The 13,545-nt window shown below is 32.4% G+C and overlaps 1 protein-coding gene across 7 annotated transcripts in view; it reads left to right on the plus strand.

The window, feature by feature from the left end:
* Positions 1-13,545, plus strand: part of LOC118193879 (alpha-tocopherol transfer protein-like) — a 304,429-nt gene that overhangs the window by 271,121 nt on the left and 19,763 nt on the right. The window contains exons 1-2 of one of the 7 annotated variants that reach the window (XM_085823545.1): positions 1,592-1,840; positions 3,214-3,347. The exons of 3 other annotated variants lie outside the window; for them this stretch is intronic. The gene's annotated coding sequence lies outside the window, so the exon portion shown is untranslated. Of the gene's footprint in view, positions 1-385; positions 533-1,591; positions 1,841-3,213; positions 3,348-13,545 lie in introns of those variants that run through there. 3 more of the 7 variants (XM_035365047.2, XM_035365049.2, XM_035365044.2) reach the window with 3 other exon arrangements.

Here is a 13,545-nt window from a genome sequence, read left to right on the forward strand (position 1 = left end):
GAAAATGCCAATGCAGCAGCCTGTTCTTCTGGATTTGAAGCCAGATCGAACTACCAGTGTTGAGCGGTGTTATCTATTTGGCTACCTAATACACTGTATAATTAGAAACCTTCGCTTGTGCTTCTAAAGTTTAGGAACTTAGGTTATTCTTAACTCTAAAACATGAGTTCATATGTTTATGTAATTTAAGATACATGCTAATCACAAAAATAGAAAACTTATCGATAAGTTTAAATACCTCTCCTGGTTATTCGAAGATAACAGTATGGAAATAAGAATTATCTGACCTAATTCACAAGAGTTCATTCACCTTTGTTTATCCGGAAATAAAAGATGTGTAAGATGAGCGAAAATTTCCAACGTCGTCTAGTGTACATATCTAGCACCTAATTTACATTATCATATATGAAATACGTTGTGGCACAATAATCTTGACAGATAAGCGACCCAGTCATATAGGAAGCGTTTTAAAAATTTATTTTACTATGTAGTCACGTATGACAACGAAACCAATCTGGCAGAAAAATACATTGTGAGTATTCCTATTTTTGTTTGTATTGATTTCTATTGCTTTTTCTATTGATTTCGCACCCCTTTAAACCCCCAAACAGCTTGCAAATTTAATCATTTTGTCTTAGTAGTATGTTTTGTCATACTGTTCATGTATAATAAATGTCTTTTTTGTACTTACTTTCCTTCACGGTGAATGGTCAGAAGTGTATTATTAATGTGAAGTTTACTTTCAAAAAAGTGGATTTTTTCTCAAATAATGTTTTCTTAGTTTTTTTAAGGGTTTCATATTGTTTTTTCCCCCTCAGTATATGTAAAATGTAATGCGTTGAAGTTTTTTTAATATATTTTTTGTTGTATTAATGAATATTTTAACGCATGTTTGTTTTATTTTATTTATTTTATTGGGATTCATTGGTTTATTTAGAAACATTTGTTTTCGAAGAATAAATGCGATTAAATTCTGAATTTTATGAAATCAATTAAATTGCAACTTTAAACTAAGAAAGAAGTTAATTGTTAAAATACGTAATACTTATTATCTCACTTTAAAAATTTCATACCCTTAACTTTTATAATTTCTGAGAAAAACGTATATAAAAAAAGGGTGAATTTTTTATAGTGGAGACAAGACTTTGTCTAACATAAAATAAAATAAAAGTTGCTATTCATTAAAAACATCAAAATACGTTTTACGTCACAAACATAAGAAAAAAAGAGCCCTTAAATTTTTTATTTCCACATTAAATATGTATCCGTTAGGTTATAGAAATAGAACATGCAATAATTTCCAGAACATTATAATAAGGGGATAAAGAATTATAATTTGATACAACCATGGGTTTAAAGAGATAATAATTCTTAATTTCACTGCGTGCCAAGTTAAATATACGTATTTAATTAGATTTTAATTAGATTCATTGTCATTCCTCGCAGAACGACTATTACGTGAAATTCGAGAACTTACTTTAATACTCTGAAAGATGTCACGGCTAACCTGTTTATTTTCTGATAGCGATTCGTTCTGGAAAATTTTTATGTATTCCGCTCGCTGAATTCAGCTCTATACATAATTGCATGAAAAGCAGCTTCTGGTTCAGTAGGCAAACATAAATGGAAATTTAGTTTCGGTTGTTACTCTGTTGTTTTGTCCCCCGTTGGTTTTTTAGATGGAATAGGATGATCTTATTGGAGATAGGACTCCTATGGAGTACTTTTCTCTGCTAAGGACTTTCAAGATGTTATAACGGGAACTTTATTTGAGAGTCCTGTGGATTAACGGGAAAGCGGAAATTGCTCGGAACCTTCTTGATGCTGAATCTTTGACAGAGTAAGTGAATTGGTGCATATAATTGTTTGGTTATGGAGTTTATTTGCTCTGAAAATGCAGTGAAACAATTTATGATTATTGTCTGTCATATATATGAAGACTATCAATATCCCTGGGAGCATAAATAACCATTGTTAGTGACCATGACTGACAGTCTTGTTCTCTGAGATGACTACCACTAGTTTAGACGAAACTCGTCTGGAAAAGTAAGTAGTCATCTTAGGGAGGTTTATCTGTATTTACTGATAACCCTCTACCTAAATTATTATCAGCTACCTCAACAAAACGATGGGAAAATTAACTCCTCTAGTTAAGGCAATTAAAGATGTATAGATGTGCATGTATAACAAAATACTTTGCATGCTTTTAACTCATCACGAAATAATGGATAATGTTTACAAGGAGGAAACTATGATTTAAAATCAATTAATATAAGAACTTTATAAATAATACTATATAAGTGACTTAAAGGAAGTTTTTACAGTACTAATTTCGTAAAGTTTCATTCCCGAAATAAATTGCAAATACAGAAATGTATATTAAGTTCCTGATATTGGCAAGAAAGTTCTCAATTTGAATGAGCAGTTATATATATATAATAATAATACAGAAAAAATTTATTGCTAGATGTTTATGCGTAATGAAGAGCGAACTTGTCAGAGATAAATTTAATAAGAAACAGTCTCGGCAGATTTAATATTCTCTTTTTTAAAAAAAATTACATTTGCTCTCTAGTCGTACTTTTTTCAAATTATTTCTATTTTTGATTACTTTGCAGTAAAACGAAACGCACCACGCAGCGCTCTAGCTAGACCCAGGACCAGAAGCGATGTGCTCAGGAGGAAAATTAATTCAGAGTGAATTAGTTTTGATTTTGATAGCATTTGATTAGTAATTAATAGCTAAAATGATTATTGGCTAATTTACGATTTAGTTTGAAAAAACTATTACATCATTAGCATCATGTAAAAGCCATACAATATGGATTAATCTATAAATGACGCAGTCCAGAAAAAAATTATTATAAGAAGTTACTGTTTATAGAATAGAAAGAGAAAATGTCCAAATTAAAATTAAGAATGAAGGGGCTGTTGCAACTTTAAGTTAGAATTTTGATTTAAGTATTTTTTATCATCCTACTCATACACACACAGATGGATATATATATATATATAAATAATTACAAAACAATTTTTTTAAAAACAAAATATAAACATGCCTATATATATATATATATATATATATATATATATATTAATTCATAAATTCGTTTAGTTCTTAAATCCTCCTTAACTTTTTATCCTGGCAATATTTTAGATGCTTTCAGTAGCAGTTTGTAGGCAAAGAATCTAATTTTTTTTTTTATCTTACAGGACATTACCTTCTTTCCTATATAGGGATGTTTCCGGACTCATTAATACAATCCGCCTTTTAAAAGCCCTAGCGACGCGCGCGGCTAGGTGGGACGTTTCTAGGAAACGAGATTTTAGTAGCACTGGATTAAACGGTAGGTTTCCGAGAAATACCTACAAATTTTACACATAAGTGCGAATATGGAGAATATATAGAGTATGAGTATAACATTAAAGTTCAGAATTCATAGGCGATTCTTTTTTTTTTTTTTTTTCGTAACCAGAAATGGCTCTTCTTTATTCTTTAGACTTTTATAATCCATATGTTGATTTCTAATGCGTCGTGGTGAAACCATTTCTTTCTAAAGCCTCAAATGATATACATAGTAGTGTCTGAAGACCTTTTACATATTCATAGCCACATGATATTAATCGCTGAAATTTTTCCTAACATTGTTACACTATTTGCTTTTAAAGCTGATAATTTTACTGCAGTGACAATATCGTGAAGAAAAGACAACGAAGTGGACAGCAGTTGATGGAAACCATCTGCTTCCATTTGCTTTTTTTCTTCTGAATGATAGTTGTAATAGAGGTGTAAAACTTTACACCCTATCTTTTTTAAATATATTGATTCCTTCTTTCATCTAAAATGTCTATGTATTTCTGCATATTTATCTAAATAGATCTGAAGTAAACAAGCTTGGATAAAAAATAAACGCCTCGTGATAAACAATAGAACGTTGCGAGATAAACAGCAATAGATGCGCCATATGACATGATTGTTTGCTTGGGAAAGAACAGTTTGATGTTCAGCTGTATTAAATTAAAAGTGAAAATAGAATTCCATCCGTTAAATATCTATAACATAGTTGCACAAGAATTTAAGTATTATTAGTTTTTATTGTTATTGCATAAATTTCCATTATGATTACTTATCAATTTACAGCACTAATTCTGTATTCAAATGAAAATTTCAAGCATTTCGTTCATACAAATAAAATTCAGATTTGTAGCATTAATAGAAAAATTAATTTTTAACTCGTAGTAAATTTTTTAGGTAAAATTGAGGCTTAATGTTATTAAGTTTTGAATCATTGACACAAAACAAGCTTCTTCATGTCTTATCTCTGATTAATGCATAAAATAAATATAATTAATTAAATTTTTTCGATTGTGAATTCCAGTTCTGCCAATTATATGATGTTCATATAAAATATACCTCTGTAACAGAAGGAAAAAGTGGTTTAGAAGAAAAACTCATTAAAACTAGTCTATAATATTTATTTTTAAATATATATGTGCTGAAACTGAACTTTACTATGATTACAAAAGAAGTCGCATATTATTTTTTATTTAAAATCTACAATGTAGGTAAATTAAGCTAAATGATAATTATCCGCTTCTTTTAAGAAAAAGCTAAAAAGGTTGTATATTATAATTAAACAATTTATACTAATATTACAATTGATAACCTGAAAAATACCCACAGAAAAAAGGCTCACAGAATAATGCTCACAGGTATAAATGCTTACAAGAAAAAAGGCCCACACAGAAATATGTCCACATAAAAAAAAGCTCACACGGAAAAAAGCTCATATAGATATATGCTCACAAGGAAATAAGCCCACTGATAAATAAAATACGTAGAAATATTCTTACATTAATCAATCAATAATTAATCAATTTGAACATGGTACACCTACTTTAATTTTTCAAAGAAAAATTAATTAAATTACCAAAACATCTATGACATATATATCAAAAACTGTATAACTTATGTGTAGATTCAGTTGCTATATAAGATTAACAAATGGACCGTTTTGGATTATGAAAAGGTGAGAAGGAAAGAAGAAAAACTAAACAGAATACATAGTGAAAAAATAATATAATTTTAATTGTTAAAAAAACAAAATAATAGTAAATATCAATTACACATTTTATATTATAAACATTTAGAAGAATAAGCAAATATGAATAATTATTTTATTTAAATTACATAAAATACCTTAGTATTATGTAGAGTTATTAGGTTAATTGGAAGCAGAAAAGATGAAAAACATGCAACCTCCTTCGCCGGGAATCGAACCACGGATCTCTGGAATACCGGCTCAGCGTGCGGAACCACTACACCACGAAGGCACGGCTGGGAAGTGGGAGAAATAACTTATGTACTCCTCTTTTTAAAGGGCGACTAGTGTTTTAGGGAATTTAGTCGCCAAATCCTGGGTGCGGAGAATCATCGTCCACAACCATTTTAGTTCGGGCGCCACTTATAGAGACATTAGGTATTTTTTGGAAGCCGGACAGATGAAAAATTAACAACCGCCTTCGCCGGAAATCGAACCACGGACCTCTGGAATACCGACCCAGCGTGCTACCGTTACACCACGAAGGCACGCTAGGAAAGTGGGAGAAATACCTTATAATTATATAAATCATAAACATATATTTCAAAAAGTTATAAATACATAAAATTACTGAATATTGGTTAATATATGTAAATATCGAATTTTATCATCGATTTCATTATAGTTTCTTACATGATTCAAGATTACCAAATGTAAGTTTTGATATTTTCTTTCTTTCTTTCTTTTTTTTTTTTTTTTCTTTTCTTTTTTTAAACTTCAACACACCCTGTATTTACAATAACTAATAATAAACGTTTACAGGCTAAATCTTTTTTCGGTCCGTCAAATAGAAATCACATACTGGGATGGCTACAATCAAATAATGAATTTAGTACCTTATGAAAACTTTCGTAACGATTTGTGGTTTTAAGAGATTTTTCGAAAGCTGCTTCATAATGATTCCTCACTTCGATTGGAAACTGTGGTCTTCTAGAACTTTTTTGGCTCCAAACTTAAATAACTACATTCAAACATCAATTCCTATAGCTACACATCAAAAGAAGCAAAAAATAGAGTGGAAAAAAAAAAAAAAAACTAACTATTGCCAGTGACAAGAATAAAAATATCGTACAGGGACAGCGGTGTAAAATATTATAGTACATGCAAAATTTTACTATAGTTTTCATTCTTTTATATACTACCCCTGAAAAGGTTAATGTGAGCATTTGTCCAATAATTTTTTTCAAATGATTAAATAATTTTTCTTTTAAAAATTAAGTAGGTGTGCGATGTTCAAGATCGATTAATTATTGATTGATTAATGTAAAGATATTTCTACGTATTTTATTCATCAGTGGGCTTATTTCCATGCGAGCATATATCATGTGACCTTTTTTCCGTGTGAGTAAATTTCTAAGTGAGCATTTTTCCATGTGAGCTTTTTTTTTTTTTTTTTTTTTTTTTTTGTGTGTGTGTGTGTGTGTGTGTGTGTGTGCTTTTTTCCTGTGAGCATTTGTACCTGTTAGCATTATTCTGTGAAAAATATTCCTGTGGGCTTTTTTCCTAGAACCATTACAATTAAATCTGATATCTATAAATTACTAAATTTTATCGAGTTTAAACAGGCAGAAGTGTGTCTTGATATTTCTATATTTCAATTTCTCCTTAACATAGAATGTTATAATCAGTCCCTGATTTACATAAAAATAAATAAATAAATAAATAAATAAGTTGGAGGCGGGAGAAAAATTTTTCCTGTCTCCCGCTATTGGTTGATTTGTATTGAGTCGATTCCACGAAGAAAATTCAGTTATGTTATTTATTAAAAAGTTATCTCCTTGATAAGCTTATATTAATGGAACCTTCATGAAAGGGTTTCCCAAAGAAATTGGTTAATATTCACGTTACACATAGAAAATACTACGAAACACTATACAGCCAGTTGTTCTGTCACTAGATGGGAAAATGGATGAACATATAATTTTCAGAGATCTTATTCATACTTAAAGATGTACCTTCACAAAAGAAGTACGTTGGCCGAAAATGATGTCCCATAACTTTTCATCTAGACTTTAAAAATTATGGCTAGACTCTTTCCAAACAAAAAATATTAAGAAAAGTGTTTCTACATTGGTTATAAATTTGTAGTAGAGGAATATATTTAAGAATGTAAAATTATGTATAAAAAGATCTCGTGAATTCCTCTTAGTTGTGCGCCGTTAGAGCTACGAAATTTGCATTTCCTATAACAGTCATGAAAATTTATCTTCTGCAAATGTTATCAGAAGTATCTTCAGATCAGCGGTGCCCGAGGTGGCCAAAACAAGATTAATGCGCAGGATTGAAAAAAACTACGGAAGTTGAACTGAAAATTTGGTTTCTTAAGATCGGTTATATCTCAATACCCTAATCCAAAGATTATTGTAACGATCTTTATCGGAAAGCGACGTCTACGTATTTTTTATTCGTGTTTTCTCAAGTGCACTTATAACTCTTTCTTCCGCCTTTACGCACAAAATATTCTTTCTCGTTTGATCATCACAGGTTTGTCTGATAAGACATTTTGCTGTTTGCTATTCTACCGCTAAAATCAGCTGAAAGTGTTTTGTTCCGAAATCTAATCTTCTTGCTTAACCCGAGCTGTATAAAGTTTAAGAGCAAATTCCAGACCCACTCCCAAAGATACTGAATTTGCTATGATGCTTCTATTTGGTTAAATTAATCCTGCAATTAGTGCATATACTTTTATGTATACATTATCTACCGACCATGTAAAGCCTCACTACCATAACGATGGGATGGATGTTTGGTTCATTTAATTATGGCAAGCACTTGAGGGACATCTGTCTATACTTTCTAAGGAAAACTAGCTCGTAGCCACGCACATGGGGTAAACAACGAAAACGCCCCTGCAACAAGCCCGTTAGCCGGAACTTGAACTCCTAACCGAACTACCAGTATTCAGCGACTTTCCCTCTCGTCCATTGATGGGTGACAAAGGGTTGGATGCAAACACCTGGCTGCTTGCAACTGTAGGCATAAGAAAATATAAAGTGCCTTTGCGCAGCGACACTTCCCTAAAATGAACCTTCTGAAAGCGATCGATAAATAATCTTTTTTCAAAATCATCTCCTTTACAGACCAAAATGAACTATAACCGTTGGCCGTCTTTTTAGAGAGGGTTCACTTTATGTAAAGAGGTTGCTGAAAGGAGTCTATAAGATCTTTTAACTTCCATGCCTTGGGTATTCTTGATCAAAATCAGTATAAAGATGGACAAAATCGCACTTACTTCGCTGATGCTTAAAAGGCCAACAACAGATCCAGTTCATGAAATATGCAGAAATATTCATGAGGCCGCGTATGGGACTACAACAACTTTCAGACATCTTGTATTTTGGCTTTCTCATTCAAAAAATGTTAGTCTTTAATCCAGATTCAAACAGTGATTCTTGATTCAATCTTTTTTGCTTGTTTCTTTGAATACAGCAAAGTGCATAATTCTTATCTGCGAAACTAGCTCATATTTACGTTACACAAATAGTTGACTTCGTTCGCAGGATTTCGAAAATTTAATATGGACTCAGAGAACAGAGTTCTGTATGGGTATGTGTGTGCATTGTTATCGTACCGTAGATAAAGAAACTTTAAAGAACCTAAGGTTTCTCTTTTGAAAATGTTTATATTAATGTGAAATATTGTTAACAGCGAGTATTTTCCCGTTTTCAACGCCATCTTTGATTTAAAATAAGGTTCAGCAAATGCTCCAGAAGAAACCTCCAGCATTTTACAAGTCGCGCAGAATTCTTAAATAAAAATGGTATGTTTACAGCCGAAAATAGATTAACATGATCTGTTAATTTTAAGTACAACAATTCAGCATTCATTTGCAGGGCTTTCTTTTTTAGGTCTGTTTGTTTTGATTAGCAGAAAAGCCCTATGGTTTTATTCATTTCCTCTTATTACGAAGGGTCTTCAGTCCTTTATTTCAAATCAAATGAATGATGAATACACGATAAACTAGATACCTGCTAGAGACTCGAATCGAAGAAAGAAGAAAATAAATAAAGAATTTCATAAAGAATTTCTTTATGAAAAACATCGTAAGAATTCATTCGATTCATCAAAAAGTATCAATCGCCTTCTTTGCAGTTTATAAGGTATTTTGTCCCTCCTTTCTGAATGCCTTCGTGATGTAACGTTAGTACACTTGCCGCGTATTCGAGAGGTCCAGGGATGCTTTCGCGGAGGACTTTCTGAAGGTAACTAGCTCGTATTCACATACACATTGGGAAATCCAACCATGTAGTCAGTCCATTTGCCTGGGATCGATCTCAAACCACGTTGAAAGACCAGTATTCTGCTGTCTTAGCTACTTGGCTATTGATGGAAAGACCGTTAAGACAACTACTTCTGAAACAAACCAGTGTTTCTGACAACGGTAAATGCACCTTCGTTTTGAATATCATCTAAATCTAGTAGTAGTAGTAGTAGTAGTAGTAGTAGTAGTAGTAGTAGTAGTAGTAGTAGTAGTAGTAGTAGTAGTAACGGAGGACGTGGGGCACCAACCCTCTACCATTACGGGTTAATCGGTTCTGCCCACGTCCGCCTTTGTCTAGTGTTTTTTAGTAATTGTTTAATTTTTAGCTTGGCTGATTTACAAATAATGTCTGTACAATAATTGCATTCACGTTATTAACACAATTTATTACATAAATTTTGGTTGGAGAATTTTCTCTAATGAATTTCTTTCTTTTATAATTTCTCTTTATTTTTGAGCAATCTGTATATTATTTCTTTATCGTAAAGTTTCTCTTTTGTTATTTGCTCCATCTCGAATAGAATGTTCTCTTAACTCCTCTTGCACAATTCCTTTCATTTTGCAGTAGTTCTTTCATGAGTTTCTCATTTTCAAGGTTTTTATTTTATTCCTCATCTTAAACCTTATATATTGTGTCTTCCCAGAAGAGCATTTTTTTCTTTTCAAAGTTTACACCAGTATGCTTTCTTGTAACTTGATTTTCAAGTTTATAATATATTTATGACAATTAATGCGTCATATCTTCATAATCGCGAAAAATCAGTATTTATTTTTTTCGTAATTTGAATGCATGTATATTTTAAATATAATATGTATGATACTTTTTGCTGGAAATTAATCACTTTTTCAAATTATGAACACTGATGTTATTTGCTTTACTCTATTATAGATTACATTTATTACTTTTGCTCCTTTATTTAATATTCTACTACATCTTTATTATAACTTGTTACATGAAATTATACTGCTTGACATAAATCTATATCCAATTTTGTTAGGATGTTCATTATTTTGGTGATTTTTTGCACTGCGTTGGCATTTTAATATGAAAATCTTTAGTGAGTAGGCAGTTCGTAATGTAATGTTCAGGCGTTCCCAGCTAGCCACAAATACAGGTGTTTGAAATACCGGGGAAATATTCGGGGAAAGGTCCGCGGTCTGAAACAAAGCGCACTAATTGTGGGTTTGCAGTTAGTTATTGTAGGTTTACCTTGGCAAAGTGTTGATGTGTTCTTTTACCCTTTCACTGTTGTTCCATTCGTCTTGTCATTTTGGTATGGCAATTGATATGATGCCTTTTTAGATAAAGGTTTGCCATGGGATATCTATATTCTGCGTCTTGTCCTATAGCAGCCTCTTTAGCTAGTTGGTCCACTATTTCATTGCCGTATATCTCGGCATGACTTTTTATCCATTCTAGAGTTATTTTGAATGAAACATTAAGTTGTAAATATATCTAAGATCATCTGTTTCAGATGACCACCTACGCATTAGACCAAAATCTTCGAAACCTTTTTAGGTTTCACTTGCATTCATATTTAAATTACGGCGCACTTCGTTTTACTCGTGGAAGATTGAAGTGTTCCTGAAGCAAGTTATAAGAAGCAAGATAAGTAATCTAGTGAGTCTGCGCAGTGGTCAAATGTGTCTAATCGAGAGTACTTACACAAGAACTCTGAAGCTGATAAATTATTGTGGGTTCCATTCAGAGATAAGACTTCCTTTCATCTTTTTTGTGCACTCTCTTATGCTCAAAGATAAGATCTCTCCTTGCTACATATATAAACTATAAATATTTTCAATGCAAAATAAACATATATAAAGAACAGCATAATATAGAACTGAATAAAATAAAAAAATTTCATACATAAAATTGTACGCATCTTAAACCAGAACACGGAGTTATGAAAAAATAACTTGCAGTGGTACGTAGTACTGCTTATGTTATATAATATTTTTTAACTGTTCCGGAATTTTCATAAAAAGTTTGTAACGTTGCGCGCCTCCAACTTGCACGCAACCAAGAGGTGACTGTGAAAACTGGATAAAAGACAGAGTCTTGTGAAGGGTTTAAGTCCCTTTTTATTCAACGTAATAAATTACAATTGCGTGCTCTTGACGCTCACAGACTGCGCCAACTCGGCGGTCAAATAAAAATAATAACCTGAAAAGAAACTAAAGACTACGAGGCTCTCTAAAAATAACTAACTCACCGCGTTTTACAACACCGCTCCTAATTCAGCAGACTTGAAGCTCACTTGAACGATTAACACTACTTCCCGCCAAGCACATAGGCCGAAACGCGGGGTTCTTCAATTTCTCGCTAACTACCTCCGCGCTCGTGAAGTAAGAATCTCACACACCGAACTCGTTTCCTTCCTATTTAAATCATAATACTTCCGCTGATAATTTGAATCCTTGCGCGTTCTACTAAAATTTACATATTCTGGCATTGGCAGTTCCAGGGGAAAGTAAGGCTTGACAGGAAAGATAGTTTAAACTTAAAATAAATGTTAGTTAAAATAAATATAAACCCTACATTTGCCGCTGCCAGAATTTGGAAAACTTGGAAGCAGGTCCTACAAACGACCTGTTGTAAGTTTCTCTAATTCTGAACTAACTGGCGAGAACCTCGTTTACACACACACACACACAAAAAAAAAAACAAAAAAAAAAAAAAATCTTATGTAACAATTTGTATACTAAAATTCTTTTGCTCGTTATAAAGCTCTCTTCTTACAGCAACTTTTCCTGGACTTCATCAATCAATCTTGGTCTTTCCTTCCAGCATCTGGAAGGAATAAGTATCAGTATCTTTCTACATACATTATAATTTACACTTTCTTGACACAATAAATTTTTGTTTTTACCGATTCGTTTTTCTTAGTTATTGCTTACTTCACATTCATTCAATTTTTCAAGCATTAATTTAACTTTACCCTGGCTCTCCACCGTGTGTGGTGTCAAACGGGAATATTCGTGTTTTAGTCTTACAACACTTCCCCTAACCACCATGATTTGTTAGAATTCAACGACCAAATAGACACACCTTACTCGACATTCTACAACTCAATGAGCTACTTTAATAGTCTTAAAAATTCAAATGTAGGTGGAGAACCCTACAAAACACATTCATTCTAACTTCCCCCTCATTCATCTTTAAACATGCAGGCTTTCGCTCTAAAGCATGACTTTATCTACAATTTAATACTTAAATTTTGACTTCATTGCTTTTAAACATTCACTTTTAGCATCTACAATTTTATGCTTCTAGTCTAAATTCTACTTTTACATAACATTCAAGTATTTACGTACATATACAAAATTTTAATACATATGATTTTTGCAATTTACCATAAAATGAATAAGAGAAAATAAATTTTTACTTTACTCATTCTTCGCCAAGCTGGCGGCACTGAAACTAAAATTCTTATTAATACAAGAATACGAAGTTATTTTTATCTTCGGCCAAATTTTGGCTTTAACATAACAGAATTAGTCTTTCGACCAACAGAAAATGCTTGTTTTTAGCTTTTACACTTAAAGAAAATAATACTTTTGCCTTAGCTAAATAAAGTAAAACAAAACTAAGTCTCAACCGAGACATATTGACTTTCGTCAAAACATAGAACTTCGTACTTATGGATAACATTTCGAAACAAAAGAGAAAAAAATTTATAGAAGGTTTTAACTTATCTTTGAGTTTTCGATGCTTGAAACTCCGTCATTCGTTTTTGGCAATATTGGTCCCAAGTTAGAGGTTTCATGGATGTTAATCTTCTCCTTACTGCCCTCCGAGTGTCGTCCACATTACTTTTTCTTTTGCGTGCTCTACATGCTGGCCTCTTGGCGGAGTAATGGTTGGCATTTCCATTCTGGTGGTTGGCATTTCCGTTTTTCCCTGGGACGGCTGGTCTTGACGTCCTCCGGTCCGGTGTCCTTCTTGAATTTCTTCTGTTCGTCGTATTTTTGTGCCTCCTGTTGCCGTTTCAGTTTCCGGAACGGCGGCCTTGCTGGCACCTGACTCTGTGGCCGTGTGCGCGTTCTCCTTGATGTATAATTTCTCCTGCGATCCTTTGTAGGTGGTGTTTTTCTCTTTACCACGGTTTCTTTACCCGGTTCATCTGTATTTTTGTTTTTCTTAAACGCTGGAGTTTGAAAGTTATTTTTTCTTTTTTCCTA

This window comes from Stegodyphus dumicola, chromosome 9 (assembly GCF_044657685.1).
Source record: "Stegodyphus dumicola isolate Sdum_Otavi_A_Nest chromosome 9, ASM4465768v1".
Taxonomy (NCBI): Eukaryota; Metazoa; Arthropoda; class Arachnida; order Araneae; family Eresidae; genus Stegodyphus; species Stegodyphus dumicola.